This window comes from Heterodontus francisci, chromosome 15, assembly GCF_036365525.1.
Source record: "Heterodontus francisci isolate sHetFra1 chromosome 15, sHetFra1.hap1, whole genome shotgun sequence".
Classification (NCBI taxonomy): Eukaryota; Metazoa; Chordata; class Chondrichthyes; order Heterodontiformes; family Heterodontidae; genus Heterodontus; species Heterodontus francisci.
The window spans coordinates 29,463,224-29,489,734 of NC_090385.1; the positions used below are offsets into that span (position 1 = coordinate 29,463,224).

The 26,511-nt window shown below is 41.9% G+C and overlaps 1 long non-coding RNA gene across 2 annotated transcripts; it reads right to left on the reverse strand.

The window, feature by feature from the left end:
• Positions 1-11,068: 11,068 nt before the first annotated feature.
• Positions 11,069-25,294, reverse strand: LOC137377862 (uncharacterized). 2 transcript variants are annotated; one of them, XR_010976499.1, is made up of 3 exons: positions 25,069-25,294; positions 13,600-13,667; positions 11,069-13,417 (listed from the first exon to the last, which is right to left on the reverse strand). It is a non-coding gene; the product is annotated as an uncharacterized lncRNA (long non-coding RNA). The 2 variants fall into 2 exon arrangements; XR_010976498.1 differs by lacking the exon at positions 25,069-25,294 and adding an exon at positions 23,042-23,160.
• Between the last annotated feature and the right edge of the window lie 1,217 nt (positions 25,295-26,511).

Consider the following 26,511-nt stretch of genomic DNA (forward strand, 5'->3'; position numbering starts at 1 on the left):
TTGACTTTACAGATGACTTTCATGCAGTACTTACGCTATTCACTTGGCATTTCTTTGTGGACAAAGATTTTGGGAAGGTTGTAGTCATCGGTTGCAGGCTCGCTGGTGCCTTGTCAGGCCTATCATTGACCGGCAGATTCTCCCACAGCGGGTACTGTGAAGGTATAGTCGCTGCTGGGGGCAATTGGATATATCCTTCTCCTCCTTTTCTCTTTCATGCTGGTTCTTCATTCAGTCTCAAAGGTGTCTGTAGCCCTCCTGATGTAGCATCTACAGGCATCACAATCTACGACCTGCACTTCCCACTGGCGATGGTCGATGCGGCACACAGAGATAGACTTCTTCAGGGAGTCCTTGAAACGTTTGCATGGGGCCCCTCTGTTCTTTTATCTGTGGTCAGCTGTCCATACAACAGGATCTTGGGTGGGTGACTGTTGTCCATTCAGGCAACGTGACCCGCCCAACACAGTTGGCTTTGCAGGAGGATGGCCTCAATGTTGATGATGTTGGCTGTTTCCAGGACTTCAGTGTTTGTGATGTGGTCCTGCCAGCGGATCTTGAGGATATTGCGGAGGCAATGCTGATGGAGGCACTCTAGAAGGCTTTGAGTTTGGTCTGTGCTCTGAGGCTTTGGTTGCTCAACACTCGTTTTTAGAGTCTGCCGAATGTGCTGTTTGCTTTTGAGAGCCTATTGTCCACTCCCTTGTCTATGGTGGCATCAAACGAGATGATGCTCCCCAAATAAGTAAATTGCTTGATGGCATTCAGCTTGGTTCCCTCGATGACAATGCTTGGTGGTCTGTATTGATCTTGGAGTGCAGGCTGATGCAGGACTTCAATTTTCTTTAAACTGATTTTTAGTCCGAAGAGTTCTGCCGCCTCAGAAAAATGTGTTGTTATACGTTACAGGTCTGACTGACTGTGGACCAGGAGAACACAGTCATCGGTGAAAAAAGTTCACCGACAAGTTTTTCTTGTGTATTTGTGTGAGCTTGAAGACACCTGAGGTTGAAAAGGCGTTCATCAATCCGGAAGTGTCTTCCATTGTCTGCTGCAGCATCATGCTGAAAAAAATGGTGAATAAGTTCAGGGCCAGCATACATCCCTGCTTTACTCCATTGGAGATTTGGAAGGGACTCGAGAGGTTGCTGTTTTGCTTGACTTGTCCGTACTGATTTTCATGAAACTGCTTCACCATGGTCAGGAACCTGGGTGGGCATCCAAGTTTTTCAAGGATTTTCCAAAGTCCATCTCTGCTCACAGTGTTGAATGCCTTGGTGAGATCTACAAAAGTGACGTACAGGCCTTGGTTTTGCTCAAAACACGTTTCTTGTAATTGTTTCAGTGCAAATACCATGTCTGTGGTGCCTCTGCTTGCTCTGAAACCACACTGGCTCTCTGGGAGGTTTTCTTCTGCAATGCTAGGCACAAGCTTGTGCAGACGTATTCTAGCCAGGATCTTCCCAGCAATAGAAAGGAGGGTGATCCCACGGTAATTGGAGCAGTCTGATTTTTCTCCTTTTTTTGTACAAGGTGATGATAACGGCATCACGAAGATCCTGTGGAATCCTACCCTGCTCCCAGCAGGCTGTGAAAAACTCATGGAGCTTGGTGTATAGGCAGGGCCACCATGCATCAAGGGTTCGGGTAGAATTCCATCGGCTCTGGGGGCTTTATTGTTCTTCTTCTGGTTGTTGGCTAACACAGTTTCCTCTAGGGTTGTGCTCTCATCCAGTTCTTCTTTGACAGGTTGTTGTTGGATGTGATTGTTGGATGTGATTGATGGAGTACCATGCACTGAGCATTTGGCGCTGAAGAGAGTTTCAAAGTGCTCCGACCAGCGATCCAGGACTGACTTCTTGTCAGTGTGTAGGGTCTTACCATTGGCACTCCTCAAGGGGTTTTGGGTTTGATGTGCTGGTCCATAGACATATTTTAATGCTTCGTGAAAACTTCTTATGCCACCAGTATCAGCGTACAGTTGAGTTTTTTCCGCAAGTGCGATCCACCAGGCATTTGGATGTTCTTCAGTTTACATTGAACGGTGCTGCATGCTTGATAGCAGGCTGTCTTTTTCTCTACAAAGAGGAACATTTGGAGGAACAGAAATCAATATTGCCATTATGGTGTTAACCACAGTTACATACAGACATTACCACTCATAAAGTAAATTGCAAATAAAATAAGGTGTAAATGGTGTATTTGCATAAAAATTAGCCAACTAATGACTGCAGACAACATGCAAAACATATACTTGAGCTATAAGTCTCAATTGAAGTAGAGTTAGTTAGCCAACAGCAATGAATATTGACAGTTGACTAAAGGAGAACAAAGAAAAAAGATTGAAAATTTCACCAGTGAAGAGTTGGCTAGTTGTCTGCCTTGGCTTATTAGTAACCCATTCATCTTTGAGTCAGAAGGTTATAGATTCAAGCTGCACCTCAGAGACTTAAACACGTAACCGAAGGCTAATGCTTCAGTGTCGCACGGTGGGAGTGCTGCATCTTTGGAAGTGCAGTCGTTTGGATGAAATGTTAAATCAAGGCCCTGTCTTCCCCCTCTGGTTGCTGGAAAAGATTCCGCAGCACAATTTGAAGAAGAGGAGAGTTTTCCCAGTGTCCTGGCTAACATCTATCCTTCAAACAACACGACTAAAACATCATCTGGAAATTATTTAATTACTATTTGTGAGCCATGCTGTGCACAAAAAAGCTTCCATGATTCCCTATATTACAAATGACTAGACTGCAATGAAGTGGTTCGGGACATCCTGAGGTTGTGGAAAACAGAATGTAAATCCAAGTTCTTTATTTCTTAACCAGCTAGGATTAATAAAAAGTCATCTGTAGTAACATGTATCATTGGTTCCACAAATAATCGGTATGATTGAAGCTGTATCTCTGCAGATTGCTTTTAGTTCTGGCTCTTCGCAAGCTTCAGGAATGATTTATTCAGGCTTTTCACAGTCAATCATGCCCTGCTGCATCTGCAGAGGTCACTGAAGTGCTGCTAATGAGGCCTTCAAAAAAGTTGGAGAAGCTCGCTGCTCAGAAAAAACTTTCTGTTAGCTGATTCTTCAAGGATAGTTAATGCTGTTGACTGCAGACACTTTGAGTTTCATGCACCTCCCCAGAAAACATTTGTCTACATGAGTAATAAATTACTAAGGTAAATAAGTTTGCAGATGGCCTGTAAAGCATAAAAATGTTCTATATATATGCTAAAATGCTCTGCAGTGGAATTAAATTGTTTGCCATTAATTGCTGTCAGCTGGATATTATGCAGATAAATGAGCTGATAGAGCCCTGACCAAAATAGACGGGTCACTACAGGATAAGAAAGACAATGAAAGGGGAATGTGAGATTAGAACAGTTCAGCAGTCAATGGAATTTGAAGGTTGTTCTCTAATTAATCTATTACATGAAATGTAACAGATATAATCCACTAAATGTCCAGGTAGTAGGAAATTCTTCTGAAGACAATTTTGCTTGTGAGTAGATCAAGTCTGCCAACTTATCTGGGACAGATAGGTGCACACCTCCATAGGGTTCTTGTCAATATGGGACCTCTGATAAACTGCACTATTGCCTGGAATGAAAGGTTAATTTCCCTTCCATCACTCTGAGTAACATGGGAGAAAGTAGGGAAGCAGAGTTCGCAGTTTATGTGTCATGTCTGTGGACTTACTTTGCCTGCTCATAGTGGCCTCCTGATCCTTGGAACATCTTGCACAGCTTTCAGTGACAAATCCTTCACACCCACCAGCTCATGAAAAATCACAAATATCTGCAGTGAGGGCAAAACAGCAGGTTGGTGTTCCAGGCTTAGCAATGGGCTAGGCTTTGTTGTAATGGAGATCCAAATGACATTACTTGAAACTGCTGTATTTTAGCTCAAATATTAATCTTAATATTAGTATTAATTCATGGTGATTACAGGACTTTTTTTTGTTTCCTGGTGGATTCCAGTCTAACATTGAGTAAATGATCCACATTTATTTTCTATAATTCCTCCCTCTTTAAAAAGTTTCCTCGTTAAATTAAGGAGTTGAAGTAAGATTCTGACACCAGGCAAATTCAATTATTTTGAGGAGGTGGTGCATGGAGCACATCTGTCTTGGATTGTTCTTACTGAGAAAATACTGTAATTGAAATAGTCACCGGTTTGGTGTTTTGAATCCTTAATTGCAATTAGATGTTGATTCTGATTAATTGTTGTGATAAAATCGAACCTTGGGTATTAAAACTGCAGAATTTACAGTTAGCTGTTACTTTAATTTACTCTTTTGTCTGTGACAAAATTAAGCAATTTCATTTAAGCATAGTACATTGTGATATGATTTACTTTATTATGAATGCAATGTGTAAACATTCTACCAGCTGATTTTACTGTGCATTTTTATGTTTTAATGGATTATGGGATGCGGAGGTTGTGCGAGGGGCCCTGAATGTTCTTGGTACTCAAAGCATTCTTATCCGGCTCTGCAACTTAGTGCCAATTGGCAGGCAATTTTGTGCCTACTAACTGGGAGCTCATTTTGTGCTCACGAAAAAAGATGTGAGCTGGCAACAGGAGTGGCTGTCTGTGTTCACTTGTAATTTTTAATGTCTCAATGTCTCATGGATACTTCTAGGATAAGGCAACTCAAAACGTATTCTGATGGGCTCCCTCCCAATGTGACACAGCTGCCCTTCTTGGAGGAAATGGAACCTTGCAGGAGGAAAAGGCTCCATGAATATCCCCATCCTCAACCACGGCAGAGGCTAGCATGTGAGTGCCAGACATAAGGCTGAAATGTTTGCCAATGTCTTCAGCCAAAAATGATGAGTAACCAATCCCACCAGCCCTCCTCCTGAGATCCCCATGGTGACAGCTGTCAAGGTCCAGCCAATTCACTTCACTCCATGTGGCGTCAAGAAATGGCTAAATGCACTGGGCACAGAAACAATGGGTCCTGGCAACATACCAGCTGGAGACCTAAGCACCAGAACTAGCCAAGCTATTCCAATGCAGCTGTGACACTGACAACTATCTGACATTGCAAATAAATCAACCATGTAAGCCCTATCCACAAAGCAGAATAAATCTAACCAAGCCAATTACAGTCCTATCATCCATCTCCCAGTCATCAATAAATTGATGGAAGGGGTCAATTCTGCTATCAAAAGACACCTCCTCACCAATAGTCTGCTTGCCAATACTCAGTTCGGGTTCTGCTAGAACCACTTGGCCCATATTCTCTAGATTTAGAAGAATGAGAGGTGATCTCATTGAAGCGTACAAAATTCTTACAGGACTTGACAGGGTAGATGCAGGAAGGATGTTTCCCCTGGCTGGGGTGTCTAGAACCAGTGGACACAGTTTCAGAATAAGAGGTAGGCCATTTAGCTCTGAGATGAGGAGAATTTCTTCACTCAGAGGGTGGTGAATCTTTGGAATTCTCTACTGCAGAGGGCTGTGGAGGCTCAGTCATTGACTATATTCAAGACAGAGATCGATTGATTTCTAGATATTAAAGATATCAAGGGATCTGGGGATAGTGCGGAAAAATGGTGTTGAGGTAGAACATCAGTTGTGATCTAGCTGAATGGTGAAGCAGGCGTGGGGGGCTGAATGGCCCACTCTTGCTCCGATTTTCTATGTTCTATGTTCCTGACCTCATTACAGTTTTGATTTAGACATGGATATAAGAGGTGACTGCCAGGGGAGAGGGGAGAGTAGTGGCCCTTGACACTAGGATGTATTCAACAGGGTATGGCATCACGGAGTTCTAGTAAAACTGAGAATAATGGGAAAACGCTCCATGTGCTGGAGTCACACCTGGCACACAGGAGGATAGTTGTTGTTGTCAGAAATCAATCTCACAGCACAGACTCATTGCGGCCAGAGTTCCTCAGGGCAGTGTCCTTGGCCCAACCATCTTCAGGTGCTTCGTCAATAACTTCCTCCTGTCCTAAAATCAGGAGTGGGGCTATTTGCTGATGATTCTACAGCACCATTTACTGTAACTCCAATAATGAAGTGGACCAAAGTCACCCTTGGGCTAATAAATGGCAGGTAACATGCATATCATATCAGTGAACAAACACTGACCATCTCCAACCAGGAAAATCCCAATCAACTTCCCTTGATTTATAGCACTGAGTCCCCAACCATCAACATCTCAGGTGTCACCATCAACTAGAAGCTTAGCTAGACTAGTTATATCAACACCACAATTACAAGAATAGGGCAGAGGTTGGGTACTCTGCAATGAGTTGCTCACCTCTTGACCCCTCAAAACCTCCACCGTCTCCAAGACTCAAGACATGAGGTGATGGGATGCTCACCACTCAGCTGTTTGAGTGCAGCCACAGGTTCAAAAGGTTCAACGCCTTTCAGGTAAAAGCAATCAGCTTGATCTGCATCCCTACCACTAAACTCAAAATCCAACTCCTTCATAAATATGGGAAGAGCCACCCCATAGTAGAAAATGCCCTCGGACCAGCTTAGTTACTGTCAATCTAATGAGATCTCCTCTGCTGTGCCCAGGTAAAAATGTCAAGGTCTATAAATGAAAGTCCTAAATTATTGACAAAAGTGAGCATCATGCCCTAGTTGTTGATGCACCTGCATTTTGTGCCACCATACAAACCTGTTTTCCTGCTCTAAATCATAGCACATTAAGAAAGCCTCCAAAGGAATTTGCATCCTTAGTACTTTGCCCCAACCTACTTCCAGCAGTGAGTAATAAAACTAAGGTTGTCTTGCAAATATTCTTATGCAGAACATCAATAGCATTAGATGCAGGGAGCAAAATGCAGCCAAACATTAATGTTTATTTGGAAAAAAAAGACAACATTATTGTAAATGTCTTCCCAGAGAAATCTAACTGTAAAACTCCAAATTCAAAAGCCATGTTGTATATGATCAAGGAGAGTGCTGTAATGGAGCTTGTCTAAAGAAGGTTAATCTTCATATTACAATGAGGGTTTAACAAGCTACCACTGCAGCCTGCTTTTGCCGACCATTTTTCTTCACTACAAAATGCAGTGGAGGTGAAATTGGAGTGAGTAGGGATGCTAAACAGGCTGCAGCGTCTTTGCTGTCCTTTACATGGCACAGCCAATTTTCATTTCTAATGCAGTCAATGAAATTGAATATTGAGCAGGATATATAATGAGTGAACCACCTGTTTCTAATTTAACCACCGTTGCAATTCATGCCCTGTACTCACCTGAGTGAGATTCCACTGAGAATGCATTGCCTTGCAGAATCATAGCTTATATTTAAAGAATTTTGTAAATCACAATTTTATTATACTTCAATATTAAAGACATTTGCTTTGAACTGAAAAAAATAGATTTGTATTTTTTGCAGTTTCTTGGCCTTAGGGTGAGCAGAAGCCATGTGTGCTCCTGTTGCTACAGGCTGACCCTATACCTCAGGTAGTCCATAGACAGTCACAGACAGAATAGGCTCATTATCACATCTGATATTTTGGCTGATCAAAAAAGATTTAAGGGTTGGGGGTGAATCAGTTTTTTATAAAATGAACAAGTATTATATAAACACACTTCATTTTTTGTAAATACCAACCTCCGGGAGACAAGAGTGCATTCTGTGCTCATTTTTCTTGACAAGGATGCTTTATTTACAAGTGAACATTCAAGAATATTTAGTTGATTCTTCAAGCCATAGCTCATTGCTGGCCTTGTTCAACCTATGTTGAATGAATCCGTTGATTCTAAATAAATTGAGTAACATTCCTGCCTCGTGGATCTTTTGCCTTTGCAACTGTTGACTCTCTTCCAGAAACGCAGAAGGATCAGTATCCTCATTGTAATTTTTCTTTACTCATTTTGGCATCACGTATTTACTTATATTAACTGGATTCTCTGAAAAGTAATAACCTAAGACAAAAAGAAAATAATGCTCAGTCCACCCCAACCAAAAGTAACAATACTTTCTCCAAAGCATATCTTGAATTAATCTGATAAAAAAGTGACTTTCTTCTCTCTTAACTTCAGTAAACATCTTGGAATTATGTAACTGCTTCAAATGAATGGATGAATGCAAGTCTCAGGTATGTGATGGCTTCATTGAATATTAAAAGAAACTGGAGCTATAATATGTCATTCAAGTACATACCAGAAATTTTTCTAAATCACCTTACATATTGTACATAAATTTGGATTTTCTAATGAGTGCAAAAATTCCTGAAAAAAAAGCAGGAAGAGCTATGTGTAGGTGGGACTGACAGGTGCTTACATGAGTCATAGAGTCATAGAGTTATACAGCACAGAAACAGACCCTTCGGCCCATCGTGAAAGCTTATGTGTAAGAAGCTGAATTTCAAATCAAAATACACCAATTTTGGTTCACGTGCTGAATGCCTGATTTTGGGCCAGTTCAAGCACTCTAGGTTCAGATGTGCCTTGAACAGGTATTAGAAAATATTGTTGTGAGCAGTATCATTTTCCATACCTTGGCATTATCTTCTTATCATTCTGGGGACTGACAAATGAGTAGCTGATGGAAGCTACTGTATTCTCTGGAGTTTAGAAGAATGAGAGGTGATCTCACTGAAGCATATAAGATTCTAAAGTGGATAGAGTAGACACAGAGATTATTTCCGCTGGTCGGGGAATCTAAAACACAGGGGCACAGTGTCAGGATAAGGGACCTATCATTTAGGACTGAAATGAGGAGAAATTACTTCATTCAAAGGGTTGTGAATCTTTGGAATTTTCTACCCCAGAGGGTTGTGGATGTTCCATCCATGAATTCATTTAAGGCTGAGATAGACAGATTTTTGGTCTCTCAGGGAATCAAGGGGTATAGCGAGAGGGCAGGAAAGTGTTGAATCCTAAGATCAGCCATGATTGTTTTGAATGGTGGAGTAGGCTCGATGGGCCATATAGTCTACTCCTGCTTCTATTTCTTGTGTTCTGCCATCCAAAAACAAAACCAAAAAACACAAAACAAAATGGTGGCACTGGTTATGAACCCAATGTTGAGTCTAGAATGCTGTAAAGTGTCTAATTGAAAGATGAGGTCCTGTTCCATGACAGGCGGGTGTGTAATTTCACACTGCCGACTTGCGTGGTAGTTTTCCGGCACTATCCTGCTCCTGAGCTATTTTCCTGGAGGCCAGATCGGGGGCTGAACAGCTACCTGCCTGCAAGTGATGGATGGCTATTTAAGATTATTTAAAGACCAATTATCAGAGGCCGACAGGCAGACTCTGAGGCAACCCCTCCCCCCAGCCTACCTGACCACAGCTACAGCCACAGGCCAGCCTGTGGAGAGTTTTCCAGCATTTTTTATTTCAGATATTTTAAAGTTGCTGAAAGGCCTCAGATGGAAACAGAGTGCCTCTGGCCACCAATTGGCAATATCAAGGCAAAATCGCTGACGGGCGTTTGACCCTAATGTCCGGGTCCCGACCTGAAATGCAAAATCCAACCCCTTGTTTCAGCCGCTGATGATGTTGTGGGATGAGATACTGGGGAAATGTGAAATTCCTGATCATGTAGTAGTTATTTGTTGCATTCTGTCTTTCTGCTGCACTGATGGTTGAGGAGGTATGCATTGATTCAGTGGAAATAAAGCGCTCTAGCAAGGCCTATGCCCACCTAAGGTTATTGGGATCAGGTATTTTGTTAGAAGCAGAAACTCACTAAAATGCTCATTGCAAATTTCTGCATGGTAGGTGGAGAGCATACCAGGAGTGAGGCGACCTCTGGTGAGTCTGCCACATCTAAGGCAAGTTAGTTGAAGAAAAGTGAATGTTTTTCTCAGTCAATGGACTGTTCTTGGACTTCCCTTCATTATATGTAATCACAGTACTAAAGCAGAAGTCACTCAATCTCTATTGGATTTACCCAATATCTTAAAATTTGTTTTGAAGGCATCAAACTCTGAAGAACTGTAATTGCTGGGGAATGTGAATCCATCAGTGAGTAGAATATCACCACAAAATAGAGTATAATTGATACATAGGAGAAATCACAATGCAGTGATATAATTTTGTGACAGCATGCCGACTGTGCCTTTGAGACTTCCTCCCACACCATTGAATTACAAGCCATCTGTTGAACCTGGCGCTGTTGTGAGAAGTTTCATAAATCAGCCCAGAATATTAAGGAAATACATTGTGGGAATGAAATACTTTCTGTTGACAGTAGGGGGGCTAAATTGGACTGCCTCCAAGCACGGGTGTAGGGCATGCAACGTGCAATTACCCCGCACCGGTTCAATGTAATGCAGGCAGCACGCCAACTGTGTGCTGCTTGCTCGTTACCGTGATTGTAGTGTGCAACCAGTGCTAAGCGTGCTGTTGAGTGGCTGCACACCAGGGGGCCCAAAATCATGAGAGGCTAGCGTTAATTAAAACCAGCCTTCACTTCGTAAAGGGGAGGTGCATTGTGACAGAAGCAGGTGGTCGATGATCTTGTACAAGTCACTCTGATGTGGAACAAGGCTGAATAATGGCACATTATCGGGAGCAAGCATGTTCCAAGGTTCATGGACACTGCACTGGAGGCCTTGGTGGAAGAGGAGGAGAGAGGTGCTGTGGCTGCAGGGGGCCAGGAGGCCTTCCAGACAATCGGGCAAAAGGCAGTGGGACCAGATAGCTATGGCAGTCAATGTCAGCAGTCAAGCCTCAAGGGCCTGGATGCAGTGCCGCAAATTGACCTCATACAAGTGGACAAAGTCATTGAGTTCATCCTCAAATGCAATATGCCACCAACTGCACCAGTGGTCTCACACATTGCTGAATGCATCATGTCCTATCACTCACCTACCAACACCCTATTAAACAGGACTCATACCTATCATTCATAGCTTCACTTCACTCTCACACACTTAGCACTGCTGCAAGCCTAACATCCACATCTCTCAGCAAGCACAAACTGCCAGCTATTCAACCATGTCAGCCATATCATCCAAACAAATTGCACCACTCCAGATGTAAGTAGACCTTCCCTTTTGGTGGTACTACTGGAGCAACTTAGAGACATAGAATTGCAACACTTTTTTGTGTAAGAAGTTTTCCATTTTTAAAAGACCTTTTGTTCCAATAGACAATGGGGGAGAGCTTTATACAAAGAATACCACTCCCCTCCAAGAATTTTCATCCTCAATAGAAAGAAGTTGCATTATTTAGCACCTCTCACAACCTCTAGCCTTGTTTCAGAGCCAGTAAAGTATGTTGAAATGTTGTATTGCAGTAGTAAAATTATACACATCAAGGTCCCACAAACAAAAATGTGATAAATGACCAAAATAATCTGTTTTCGAGCTCTTTGTTGAAGGTTAAATGATAGCCAGGACATCAACCTTGCTCTTCTTCAAATAGCATCATGGAATCTTTTACATCCACCTAGGAGAGTGAACAGGTTTAAAATGTTGTCTGAAAGATGACAGTGTCAGTCTCAACCTAGGTTATGTACTCAAACTTCAAGTATGGGGCTTGAACTCATAACCCCGAGGATAAAGGGATACCCCACTGAGCTAACTCGCACATCTATATTAACTTACTATTGCCATGCCCCATAGTTTCTGCACATCATAAAGAAGCACACCTATGTGCTCTTTCTAATACCATTTGCAGGTTAATTCTTCAGTATCACTTGATCTCTGTTTCCCTGACTAGGAGCAAGCATAGAAAGAAGGGGTAAAAGAAGAGAGGAGCTAAATCTCACTTAGCTGAATTTTATCTCTGTTATGAAGACTGGAATATCTTACACAGAAGAAAGCATTTCAATAGGCAGTCTTTACTACATGATAAAATCATATATTCAACTGTGAGCTTGCGTGGCTTTTAAGAACCCAGGACAGCCAGCCTGAGTAAAACTGAGGATAAACAAGGACAATGGCACATTCATCTTTGTACATGTTTTTTTCTTAATTTGCAAGATTTATCCAGTACTTGACATCATTTTGGATGCTGTTCTGATGTTATCAATCTAATTAATGTAGGATTATGCTGTAATGAGAATGTGCTTCCTACAATTATTGTTACTTGTGTGCTGAGGAAAGGAACAGCAAATCATCTGGTACAGTGCCAAATCTTACCACTCACAGATCTGTGTTGTTAAAACAGAGAGTGACAGCAGTGTACAAAAAATACTGGTTACATTTCTAGTCAAAACAACTCTTGTTAAACAGTAGGCATTGGGAAAGTGTTAAGAATAAGGTTGATGAACAAAAAAGTGACATATGGATGAGGGTAAATTTTACCAAACCTGCATTCCCAGCTCTCTCTACCCTGCAGTCTAGTCAAATATGGCTCCCGTTGGGGCCATGCGATCAGTAAATTTACCCTATGGTTTAGTTTTCAAAGTGAGATGTTCTGTGAAAGAAATATGAGATTTTTAAACCAAAAGGAGTGAAAATTGAGGAGTCTAGTCTTACTGTTCATCAACAGTCTCCATTCTACATGTACCACTCCCAACCTATTAATTATTTTTATCAATCACCAAGCTGATAGTCTTCCTGCTGTATCTAGGTAATTAATATGGCCCTATGCATAGTCCATATTTGCATTTATTACAAAACCTGGGTTGGACGTATGAGAACGTGCAAGTGACATTTACGCTGTGGCTGAATAGTACTGCTGGTAAATATTTACTCATGGCTCACATGAGCTATTCATGCCACCCATATAAATGTGCAAACATTGGAACAAATCAATTGGGGTGCTTTTGTCTCTGAAGATCCTTTGGAATGTATGCACTCAATAATTAGATATCAGTGAGATCAGTTAATCAAGTAGACAAATGGTGCCATCTGGGAATATTAGTCCCATTCATGCCATCATTGTGTGCCCTAAGCAAGATTGCAAACTGCACTAAGTCAATAGAAATGTGTGAAGGGTTGTGTTACAATGCACAATATCACTTCATTTTTGTTAAACTACATTTTGAAAATACATTGTCACAATTATCAATACATTGCACTGTGTTCCATTCTGAGATTTTAGGACCCAAGAGAAGAATATACCTAACTAATACAAATCCAATATATTTCAAAACTTAAAGGGCGCTATGGTGGCAGATGGCAATAAATTCCTTTTGCCAAATGTTCTACTATTATAATAAAGAGATCATTTTCATGATAAAAATAATAAGATGAGCATCTGGAAATCTGACGACACGGGCAAGTGCTGAATGTGGCTGTGAGCGCCGGTTAGTGCTTGGTTCCCATAGTGAGCGGTGAGGAGATGGAGCCTGGACGGTCCAGCCAAGTCTGAGAGTAACGAGGGAGAAGCCAGTGCAGGCAGCAGCAAGAGCAGACGAACCTGTGAGGCAACCGACGACAGAGAACCACTTCAGTAAAATGCAAGGCTCGAGGCCCAGACCAAGCTAGTTGGGAGCAGCGGTGGGAGCAGATGCAAGGCTTTCGAATCGAGTTTGGAAAAACAGGACACTAAAAAAAACCAAAATGTGACATATAGGTAAGTAGGTAAGTGATTGATTGATGAGTATTTCACTTTTTTTTCTCTAAACTAGGACATTGGTTTAAATTATAGCCAGGAAATTCAAAATTTCAATCCGGGTAATTAAAACAGTAAGTGAATTAATAAGAGTATTAGCACACAGCAGAATCACCTGAGTGCAGATTTCACCAGAGTGCAGGCGAGTGTAGGGATTCAGTGATTTGGGGGTAAGAGGTGCCACTAGAAAAATAAAAAATCAATATAAACAGACAGTGTTAAATTAAGACTGTGAGCTAAGTCATGACAAAGACCTAAAGCATATAACTAAATTTAATAAATCAAACAAGGTTATTACCTAGATTTAAAAAATAGACAATTGAGTGATATTTCAAAACTGGAAAACCTAATTAGTTAAATAAAATACAATAGAGATGGCAGGGCAGGTGATGTGTTGCAGCTGTAGCATGTGGTATCTGGTGGACACCAGTGTGATCCACAACAACCACATCGGCAGTAAGTGTCTGCAGCTCGAGGAACTTTGGTCCAGAGTTAATGAGCTGGAGTCTGAGCTTCAGACACTGCGATGCATCAGGGAGGGAGAAAGTCACCTGGACACTTTGTTCCAGGAGGCAGTCACACATTTAGGTTAACTATTTCAGATTTTGCCTGTGGTGAGTAGCGTGTAACTACAAGTGATACAGGTATGGGGATTCAGAAGGTAGCATTGGAGGAGCCTCAGCCCTTGCACATGTCCAACAGGTATGAGGTTCTTGCAGCCTGTGTGGATGAAAGCAAGGACTGCAGGGAGGATGAGCAAACATTCAGTCTGAGGGTGGGAAGAGTGGATCTAAGTGTTTTAAACTTAAATAAGGGTAATTATGAGGGTTTGAGGACAGAGCTGTCTAAAGTAATTAGGTTTCAGGGATTGGTCAGTAGAGATGCAGTGGCAAACATTTAAGGAGATATTTCATAACACTCAGCAAAGATACAATCCAGAGAAAGACTGTAGGGGAAGGACGCACCGTCTTTGGCAAAGGAAGTTAAAGATAGTATCACATTGAAAGAAAAAGCATACAATTCAGCAAAGAGTAGTGGCAGGTCAGAAGGTTGGACAGAATATAAAAAACAGCAAAGAATGACTAAAAGAATAGTGAGAGAGAAGTTAGATTATGAGAAAAAGCTAACTAGAAATATAAAAATGGATAGTCAGAGTTTCTACAGCTATTTTAAAAGGAAAAGTGTAAGTAAACTGAGTGTTAATCCTCCAGAGAGAGAGTCAGGAGAGTTAATAATAAAAAATAAGGAAATGGCAGAGGAATTGAACAGATTTTCTGCATCTGTCTTCACTGTAGAGGATACAAATAACATTCCAGAAATAATTGTGGTTCAAGAGTCGAAAGAGAGGTGGGAACTTGAAATAATTACCATCACCAGGGAAAGGATACTAAGAAAATTAATAGAACAAAAAGCTGACAAGTTCCCAGGTCCTGATGGCCTTCATCCTAGGGTCTTAAAATAAGTGCCTGCTGAGACAGTGGATGCATTGGTTTTAATTTTCGAAAACTCCCTAGATTCTGGAAAGGTCCCATCAGATTGGAAAATAGTGGATGTAACTCCGCTATTTAAGAAAGGAGGAAGACAGAAAGCAGGAAACTAGAGGCCAGTTAGCTGAACATCTGTTGGAGGGAAAATGCTGGAATCTAGTATTGAGGAAGTTATAGCAAGTCATTTAATGAATCACAGTACAATCAGGCAGAGTCAACGTGGTTTTTTGAAAGGGAAATTGTGTTTGACTAATTTATGAGAGCTCTTTGAGGAAGTAACAAGCAATCTGGATTAAAGGTAACCTATGGATGTGGTGTACGTGGATTTCCGCAAGGCATTTGACAAGATGCCGCATCAAAGGTTACTAAACAAAATAAGAGCCCATGGTGTAGGTGGTAACATATTAGCATGGATAGAGGATTAGTTAACTAACAGTTAACTAACAGTGGCGCAGTGGTTAGCACCGCACCCTCACAGCTCCAGGGACCCGGGTTCGATTCTGGGTACTGCCTGTGCGGAGTTTGCAAGTTCTTCTTGTGACCGCGTGGGTTTTCGCCGGGATGCTCTGGTTTCCTCCCACAGCCAAAGACTTGCAGGTTAATAGGTAAATTGGCCATTGTAAACTGCCCCTAGTGTAGGTGGTTGGTAGGGAATATGGGATTACTGTAGGGTTAGTATAAATGGGTGGTTGTTGGTTGGCACAGACTCGGCGGGCCGAAGGACTGTATCTCTAAAATAAAATAGGAAACAGAACTTGGCATAAATGGGTCATTTTCGGGTTGGCAAGCTGTAACTAGTAGAATGCCACAAGGATCAATGCTGGGGTCTCAACTATTTACAATCTATAACAATAACTTGGATGAAGTGTATTGTAGCCACATTTGCTGACGATACAAAGGTAGGTGGGAAAGCAAGTTGTAAGGAGGACATGAAGAGTCTGCAAAGGGATATAGATAGGCTAAGAGAGTGGGCAAAAATTTGGCAGATGGAGTAAAATGTGGGAAAATGTAAGGTTATCCATTTTGGCCAGAAGAATAGAAAAGCAACATATTATTTAAATACAGAGAGATTGCAGAACTGTGAGATGCAGAGGGATCTGGGTGTCCTAGTACACAAAACACAAAAAATTAGTATGCGGGTACAACAAGTGATTAAGAAGGCAAATGCAATGTTGTGGTTTATTGCAAGGGGAATGGAATATAAAAGTAGAGATGTTTTGCTACAGTTGTACAAAACATTGGTGAGACCACATCTAGAGTATTGTGTACAGTTTTGGTCTCCTTATTTAAGAAAGGATATAATTGCAGTGGAAGCAGTTTAGAGAAGGTTCACGCGACTGATTCCTGGGATGAGAGAGTTATTTTATGCGGAAAAGTTGGACAGGTTGGATCTGTATTCATTGGAGTTTAGAAGTAAAACAGGTGATCTTGTTGAAGTACATAAGATATCGAGGGGATTGACAGGGTAGATGTTGAAAGGATGTTTCCCCTTATGGGAGAGACTAAAACTAGGGGGCACAGTTAAAAAATAAGGGGTCTCCCATTTAAGACAGAGTAGGGGAGTAAAAAGGAATATAGTAATGGTAGGGGACAGTACATTTGGCGGATAGTTCTAGATTCTCCCACAAGGGGAAACATCCTTTCCGCATCCACTCTGTCAAGACCCCTCAGGATCTTAAATGTTTCAATCATGTCGCCTCTTACTCTTCTAAACTCCAGCAGATACAAGCCTAGCCTGTGCAACCTTGCCTCATAAGACAACCCGCGCATTCCAGGTAGTTGTCTAGTAAACCTTCTCTGAACTGCTTCCAATGCATTTACATTCTTCCTTAAATAAGGAGATAACATGATAGAATTTCGTGTTCAGTTTGAGAGTGAGAAACTTGGGTCTGAAACTAATGTCATAGACATTAAAAAACCAGCAATTATAGAGGTAGAAAGACAGAGTTGGATAAGTGGACTAGAAAAGTAGATTACAAGGTAAGCCAGTAGATAAGCAGTAGCAGACTTTTAAGGAGACATTTTATAGTTTTCAACAAAGATATATTCAATTGAGAAAGAAAGACTCTACGAGAAGGATGATCCATCCATGGCTAACTAAAGAACTTAATTGAAATTGAAAGAATAGGCATACAAAGATTAGTGGTAGGCCAGAACATTTGGGAAAATTTTAGAAATCAGCAAAGGATGAATTTTTTAAAAATGGAGAAAAAGGATTATGAGAGTAAATTAGCAAGAAATATAAAAACAGATGGTAAGAACTTTTGCAAGTATATAAAAAGGAAGAGAATAGCTAAAGTAAATGTTGGTCCCTTATAGGATGAGACTGGTAAATTAATAATGGGGAAACAAGGAAACGCCAGAATTTGAACAAATATTTTGTATTTTTCTTCATGGTGGAAGATACTAAAAGCATCCCAAAAATTGTAGAAAGTCAAGGGGCAAAAGGGAGGGAGGAATGTAAAACAACCATCATTGCTAGAAAAAAAGGCTGACACCTGATGACTGGCATCCTAGGAAGAAGAAGTGGCTGCTGAGATAATGGATGCATTGGTTGTAATCTTCCAAAATTCCCTGTATTTTGGAAAACCCCCAGTGGATTGGAAAACCACAAATATAATGCCCCATTCAAGAAAAGAGGGAGACGGAAAGCAGGAAACTATAGGCCACTTAACCTAACATCTGTCATTGAGAAAATGCTGGAATCCATCATTGAGGCAGTGGTAACAGCACAGTTAGAAAATCATAATACAATCAAGCAGAGTCAACATGGTTTTATGAAAGAAAAATCATGTTTGACAAATTTATTAGACTTCTTGCAGGATGCAACAAACAGGGTGGATAAAGGGGAAACAGTAGATGCAGTATATTTGGATTTCCAAAAGGCATTTGAATAGGTATCACATAATAGGTTACTGCACAAGATAAGAGCTCATGGTGTTGGGGGTAATATATTAGCATGGATAGAGGACTGGTTAATTGACAGGAAACAGAGTCAGGATAAATGGGTCATTTTCAGGTTGGCAAACTGTAACTAGTGGGGTGCCACAGGGATCAGTGCTCACAGGGGCCTCAACTATTTACAAACTATATTAATGACTTGGATGAAGGGACTGAGTGTATTGTAGCCAAATTTGCTGATGATACAAAGATAGGTGGGAAGGCAAATTGTGAGGAGGACATGAAGAGTCTGCAATAAGATATAGATAGGCTAAATGAGTGGGCAAAAATTTGGCAGCTGGAGTAAAATGTGGGAAAATATAAAGTTATCCAATTTGGAAGGAAGAATGGAAAAGCAAAATATTATTTAAATGAAGAGAGACTACAGAATACTGCGGTACAGAAGGAACTGGGTGTCCTCGTGCATGAAACACAGTTAGCGTGCAGGTACAGCAAGTAATCAGGAAGGCAAATGGAATACTATCCTTCATTGCAAGGGGGATGGAGTATAAAAATAGGGAAGTCTTTCTACAACTGTACAGGCTGGTGGTGAGACCACACGTAGAGTATTGTGTACAGTTTTGGTCTCCTTACTTAAGGAGAGATATACTTGCATTGGAGGCACTTCAGAGAATGTTCACGAGGTTGATTCCTGGGATGAAGTGGTCATCTTATAAATGTTGAACAGATTGGGCCTTTACTTGGAGTTTAGAAGAATGAGAGGTGATCTTATTGAAACATATAAGATCCTGAGGGGGCTTGACAGGATAGATGCTGAGAGGATGGCTGGAATTTTTTGGCAGAGGCATCTGTCCCACCACTAGGGCCAAAAGCAGGGTGAAGCCCCGCTTCAGCGGGCAGCGGACCTGGGGGCCACATCCTGTTGGTGGCAACCAATTAAGTGGCTGCCACCAGGGCTGCCTTCCCTATTAAGGACACCTACCCACCCCCAAGAGCTGCTGGACCAATCAGAGAATCGGGAGTTCCGCAGCCTCAGCAGTGCCACCTCTAGTGGTGGCCATTGCTCAGGCTGCACCAGGAGGTTAAGGGCATATTGATGGCCAACGTCCTTGAAGAGGGGTAAGAGGTGTTGGGTGTAGCCGGGGACTAGTATGCAGGCCCTGGCGATTGTGTGGGGGGTGTCAGTGGACACTGTTGCCACCGCGGGGCCCTTCCGTGGACCAAAGAGTGCCCAAAATGGTGGGCCCTCCCCCCCACCAGACCCCGCAAGTAGGCCGCCAGGTTTCACTTCACAGTCTCAATACATGGGAGACACCCATGGAGGCAGGAAGTGGCCCTTAATGAGCCACTTAAGTGCTCAATTGGACTTCAGGCAGGCTGCTTGTCTGTCGTCTTTCCTGCCATTGGCAAAATGGCATGACAGCAGGAGAAAATCAGGCATGCCAGCAAATGCCTTCCTGCAGCATTTTGCCAGCAATCCTGCCTCCCAGCCCACCCCACAAAGGGCTGGTAAAATTCAGCCCGATGTTTCTCCTCGTGGTAGAATCTAGAACTAAGGGACATAGTTTCAGAATAACGGGTCGCCCATTAAGACTGAGGTGAGGAGGAATAACTTCTCTTGAAGGGTCATGATTCGTTAGAATTCTCTACCCTAAAGAGCTGTGGAGGCTTAGGCATGGAATATATTCAAGGCTGGGAGAGTCAGATTCTTGACTATAGGGAAGTCAAGGGTTATGGAGAGTGGGCAGGAAAGTGAAGTTTAGGCCAAGATCTGATCAGCCATGATCTTATTGAATTGAGGAGCAGGCTTGAAGGGCCGGATGACCTACTCCTGCTTCAATTTTTTTATATTCTTATGTTGATCCTTCAGAGTTTGAAAATCCTTCTTGTGTTGGAGTACCTTTACCTCTTGTGGGTTAGGAAAGATCAGATTCAATAAATATTTTCTTTGCTAGCTATTGATAGAGCCGCATGTCATGTAACTACAGTTAATTAGTTAACAGTACATTGCTTTCTAGATAATGCACCTGTTTTCAGGGCACTGTATATGAGTCTAATGAGATTTCATGTTGACTCACAGCTTGAGGACCTGTTCAGGTTAGAATATTGTTAAAACTGTGCCATCTCAGATTCTGTGCCAATAAAGTATAGTCACAATATTTACCACAAATAATTTTGGACCATTACTTCCCTGTTTTCACATTCATTTGGTAGTGCTTTTTTGTAAAGATTTTATTTCCCAATTTTTCTGCCACTGATTTATATAAATTCCATATTATAAGCAAACATGATATTGTAAATATGTTTCTGAAATTATTCACCTTTGTGGCAAGCAGAATTTCTTTTATGATTGTGCTAAATAAAATTTCTATTTAACAAATCTGTTCCTGCGGAACCTTAACCAGAGGCAATTAGTTCTGGAAAGGAATAATATACTCCTTCAGTACAGATGCTGAGTAAATGAAGAAGAGATGTGAAGAGGAGATACAGGGATGTATTTTGTTCTTGCCCAGGCATTGGATTCCGTGGTGGGGTGGCCTGAAGATGGCTCCAGATGAGGCCCACCATGGACCTCGCCGCCGGCGGCAGCAAGGCTCCATGGCAGCCTCACCAACGCTGGGCGACGGGATCACAATTAACATATTCAAATCAATAAAATGAATATATTTAAATAGACTGACCTGCGATCTTGAGGGCCCGCCGCTATCTTCTGCGCGGCGGCTGGCATTCCCATGCCCTCAGATTACCGTCTGGGGAAACACAGCACCACAGTGGTGAGGAGGAAGGAGGAGCTAGGTTTGTCAGTGTGGGGGTGAGGGATGGGGTCATATAAACGTATTGGGTGTAGGGGATGGTGGGAAGGGTTGAACCTTAAACTTTGTGCAGTTTAGAAGGGGAAGGTCAGATGTAGAAGGTAGGTTCTTTTGGGGGAAAGGGAAAATAGTTAATGTAATTGTTATTGGAGGTGGGAAAAGGGTGTTATAAATTTATTTATTTAATTTTGGGGGTTTATTTCTTTAAAAATTTAAATGTGCCGGCAGGGCTGGCTGCCCTTTAAAAATGGCGCCAGCGCCTGCGCACAGGCAGCTGACGCCATTGCCGGAATCAGACAGCCCAACCCTCCACGCGATTGGGAAGTGGGGGCAGGCTGACCGGCTATTTAAATGAGCCACCGCGTGGGAGATTGTGGCAGCTCTTTGGCGTCGGGCTGTCATTATTTTGAGCTCGCTGCCGAGATCAGCGGCAGGCTCTGAAATTCCAGCCCACAGATTATAAAGCAATAGCACAGTTAGAAGGCACAGTAAGAAACGATCAAGAATTGGAGCCGGAAAGACAAAAAAAAACTAAGTGAAATCTTTCTAGATAACTCTTGAGTTACCACTGGGTGCTAATTATTCATTTCTATCTTTGAATGTTATCTGTAGGGAGCATTTACTGCTGTTCAGTGAAGGCTACAGTCAAGTAGAGCAATGTTCGAGCCAATGGAACCACTGACTCATTATTTAGTGCTTCCCCTTCACTGGTGATGCTACTGCTGGCATGACAGACCCTATATAAATGCAAGTTCTCTCTTATTCTCTGCTGAGCAGTAGCTTGTGGCAGAACCTGCTTTGGACAGGAATGGGAAGAATGGTCCACGAATAGAGAGACCAGGCAAAACAGGAGCCCCAGATCTACAGCCAGAGCCTGGAGATGGGAAGGGGGATGGGGTTCAACCTCTAGTCTACTGAGTGGGAGTGAAGGACAAGTAGATTTGGGAGGTAGGGAGTATAACCATAGGCCAGTCCAGCACCCCTCACAGCAGCAGCCAGAGGCCAGCATCGTCTCAACATCAATTTTAAAATTTTCATTCTTGTGTTCAAATCCCTCCATGGCCTTGCTCCTCCTTATTTCTGTAACCTTCTCCAGATCTACAACCCTCTAAAATCTCTGCATCCCTCCAATTCTGGCCTCTTGCACATTCCCGATTTTAATCGCTCCACCATTAGTGGCTGTGCCTTCAGCCATCTGGGCCCTAAGCTCTGGAATTCCCTCCCTAAACCTCTCCACCTCTCTCTCCTCCTTTATGATGCTCCTTAAAATCTACCTCTTTGACCAAGCTTTTTGTCACTTGCCCTAATTTCTCCTTATATGGCTTGGTATCAAATTTTGTTTGATAATCACTCGTGTCAAACACCTTGTGACGTTTTACTACATTAAGAGTGCTATATAAATGAAAGTTGTTGTTATTGTTGCTGATAAAACACCTATTTCTCCACAGCTGCTGGAGTGATGGTTTAGGGAATCTGGCAGACGACTGTTACTTAGCTGCAAAACAAGAACAGACGGACTGCAGATTAAAATGAATGAGCTGTGTGCTTAGTCGCAGAAGAAAACATGGGAGGACCTCGGAGAAAAGCTGGAAGAATTAAAACAGGATATGGACCTGAATTGAGCCAAATTAATCAAGGAAGGAGAAATATTCACCAGCCAGTAGCCCGAGTTGGTCCAGCAGTCAGTAAATATTGGGCCAGGAGCTTTGGTCATTAAAGTCAGAGATGAGCTACTTTATAAGCGGGTAAATATAATTGACAGCAATTTCTTACCATACATATTTTGGTTTTGCTCAGGCTTATAGTTTAACTTCTTCCTTCAAATCGGCCCCCTGATATTTCAGTATGTACTTTTTAAAATTGGGAAACCTAACTGAGAGGCCAAGCCCCAAATTACAGACCACCACTGACGGAGATATGACTCCAATAAGTCAGACTGCATCCTAATATTTTCACTCCTTCTCACTGCAAAAGGCAAGCATCTCATCATTATTATCTGAAACATAACCTCATATACTATATGAGATACAGTACAGCATGTTGCAGAAGATAGCTATCAACGAAGCAAAACAATTTTTATAACAGGCTAAACAATTAAAGAAAGAAGGATCTTGCATTTATATAGTGGGATGAATTTTACCAGCCCCCTGATGTCGGTGGTCATGACGGGAGAGCCAGGAAAATACCTCCGGGAAAGGCCCACTATGGGCCTCAACGCCGGGAAGGCCTCGCCTCATTTTACCGGCAGCGGCAAAGCCTCGGGGAGCACCCGCCCCCCCCCCCCCCCCCCACCGTTCAGTGAAATTAACTTCATTTTCATATTCAATTCAATGCTAATAAATGAATAATTACTTACTTCGTTGCAACGGTTGTCCCAAGCCGATATTCCAGCCGATTGCCGGAAGTCCCATGCCTTCAGATCTCCTCCAGTGGTGGTCTGTAATTTAGGGCTTGGCCTCTCAGTTAGGTTTCCCAATTTTAAAAAAGTACATACAGAAATATAAGGGGGCTGATTTGAAGGAAGAAGTTAAAAACACTATAAGCCTGAACAAAACCAAAATATGTATGGTAAGAAATTGCTATCAATTATATTATACAGAGATCCAAGATGGAACACTGGTGGGAAGGGGGGAGGATGAAGTTTTCAGGGCAGGTGGGGGGGGGGGGGCATGGAGATGGCAAAAACAAACATGATTGGTTGAGGGGATGGTGGGAAGGGGTTGAAGGTTAAAGTAAAGAAGGTTTTGGGGGGGAAAGGTCATGATAAAAAATTGACTTTTTTGGGGGGGAGAGGACAAATAGTCAACTGAATAGTCATTGGGGGGGGTGAGAGAGGGGATTGGAAGTGTGAGTAGCTTTTTATTTTAATTTTTTTACCAACCTGTCACTTTCAACAGTAAAATGTAATGGAAGGGCCTAAAGCCCTTTAAAAATGGCACTTGCGCATTGGTGCCAGATGCCGTTGCCAGGGACGGAGCATCTGCACCCAATGACGTCATCGGGGCTGGCTTTCTGCCCCCTCCATGTAGATGAGCCACCACGCGAAATATTGCGGAGGCTCAGCGGCGCACAAGTTGCGCGTGCGCCGCGCCTTTCTTGAAGTTCGCTGCTGAGATTGGCAGCGAGCTTTTAACATTCAGCCCAGTGTCTTTCATGAACTCACAATGACCCAAACTGCTTTACAGCCAATAAAGTTAACATCCTGTGAGAGAATTAATAAGAATATAGTCACAATGTAGGAAACACAGCAGCCAATTTAAGCACTGCAAGACCTACAAGCAGTGGCGAAACAAATGACTAGATCATCTGTTTGTAAGCTTTGATTGAGGGATAAATGTTGACCAGGACACTGGGAGAAATGGCTTCAGTGCTGCACTGAAGTGCCAGCCTAGATTATGTACACAAAGTATTTGGAGTGGGGCTTAAACCCACAGCCTTCTAACTCAGAGGTGAGCGGGCTACCAGCGAGCCAAGAGTATTAAACAGGTTTAGGTTTGGGTTTAAATGGCGTTACGGAATCAAGCAGTTACTGAACTGCACAGTCGAGTACCTGAACTTTAGAGACAGTTTCCAAGAGATTAATCAAAATAAACTGGTCAGACCTCTTGAATTCTTAGAGAACATGAGATTAAGTAATTTTCTAAAGGGAATATATGATTTTCTATCCTCGTTGAAAATAGAATACAGTCTTTTTAAGAAAGATGTAGGCACAAGTTCACAGAGCTTAATTCATTCCTATTTTCTATAGCAAAACAAGATATATACCAGCACGTAAAATGCATTCTTTTTATCTACTTAGAATTCCTTTGAAGAACAGGGCTGTCAGATAAAGGTAATCAGCTGAATCTTACCAATATTTACAATCCATATACACAAAAGCAGGAGGATAGTCAATTGGAAGTCTTTATGAGGACTAAGAGTACATATCATTTGAGTTTGGGTAATTTTAATCTACAATTAGACATATTCCATACAAATCTTGATTAAGACACTTTTAACAATTGATTTTTCTGATCACTTTATGATGGCTCAGAGATCCCAGCCATGAATCTGACTTGAACACTGCCAATGGGGCCCACTTTCACCTTCCAGGAGTCCAATGAGCATATTTTCTCTCAAAGCTCAGGCCCTGTGTATATGGGCAGTGTAGCTCATGACCCAGAGTATCTGGTGTCCGGGCCTTCCACCACACTGTTTACTACTTCCTTAATATTCATGCAAAACAATGGTACTCATAAAAAAGGTAGAGATATAGAAATGATAAAAACTTTAAATAAAATTAGACAATGCAGGAACTTACTACAACTCTATCAGCATCTAAAAAAGTGAAATAAAAGTTATTGTTCCACATAGTGTCCTATATCAGAACAGACAAAACATTACCTTGTCTTTTTTTCTTTTCAGATGCCAACAGACTTGCCAAGTACTTCCAGCATTTCTGTTTATACATACATGCTTCAGGCTAATTCCCTGACTGGGTGGTACTTGTAGAGAATATCAATCAGGAAATGGGATGGAATAGCAAAACCCACAATTTCAGAACCAGCTGCGAGTGTCACTCCTAGAAAGGCGCACCCAATCAGGGATTCAGGCCTAGTATCCATCTATGACCATGATCTGCACATGAACATACAAATATGTTTATTTTCGTTTTAACTATTCAAATTAAATAAAGCTATAAATATTCTGAGAAAGTGTAAAATCTTTGCAGTTTTATTAAAGCTACAATATTTTGATGAAAGGCAAAAATCACTTAACTCTAATCCAAATGTAAACCAACTCTGAACCAAGTATCAACCCAGCAGTAATTAATAAAACTCATAAAAGAGAAAAGTATAATTAGCTGCTTGGTGGCCTTGGGTGGGGATGGGGAGGTGAAGGTGAAAATCACACACTAATGCTAAGGCTTTATGAGCTATACAATTTTTGAATGGATCTGGAGACAGTTCATTTCTTCCATAAAAGATCTGACTTGTTGCCTAGGAAACCAGCATCATAATGTCACCTGTGTTTATGTAGGGTGCACGGAAAAGCCTGCCTTACAGTTGCCACTGCTCTGGATATTGTGCAGAAGCTTTAATGTATCTAATTGCATGGGCAACATACTACATGCATTTGGCTGCTATATAAATATCTGCGGTATTCAGTTGATCTTACTGGCTGCTCTATTCATTAAGAAGCTTCTTAGCAATTATATAAATAACGTAGTACATATTTTTTTCTTTCAAATATGAAATGGATTGAATATGTACCTCGTCAAACATATTGCGTGGTTAAAAAAAGTTTTGCAGTTTTCTAATATTCATGCAAAGAATTTCACACTAATTCTGATGGGCTACAGATTCAATGCATTACTGTCCTGTCCGTCAGACCTGACCTTGGTCAATGGAAGTCCTTAGCAAATTCCATCTTTTTTATTCATTCATGGGATGTGGGCTTTGCTAGCAAAGCCAGCATTTATTGCCCATCCCTAATTGCCCTTGAAATGGTGGTGGTGAGCCGCCTTCTTGAACTGCTGCTGTCCAGGTGGCATAGGTACTCCCACACAGCTCTTAAGTAGAGACTTCCAGGATTTTGACTCAGTGACAATGAAGGAACAGCACTATATTTCCAGGCCAGTATGGTGTGTGACTTGAAGAGGAACTTGCAGGTAGTGGTGTTCCCATGTGTTTGCTGCCCTTGTCCTTCTAGACAGAAGAGGTCATTGGTTTGGAAGGTGCTGTCGAACAAGCCTTGGCGACTTGCCGCAGTGCATCTTATAGATGGTACACCCTGCTGCCACCATTGTGTATTAGTGGTGGAGGGAGTGAATGTTAAAGATGGTGG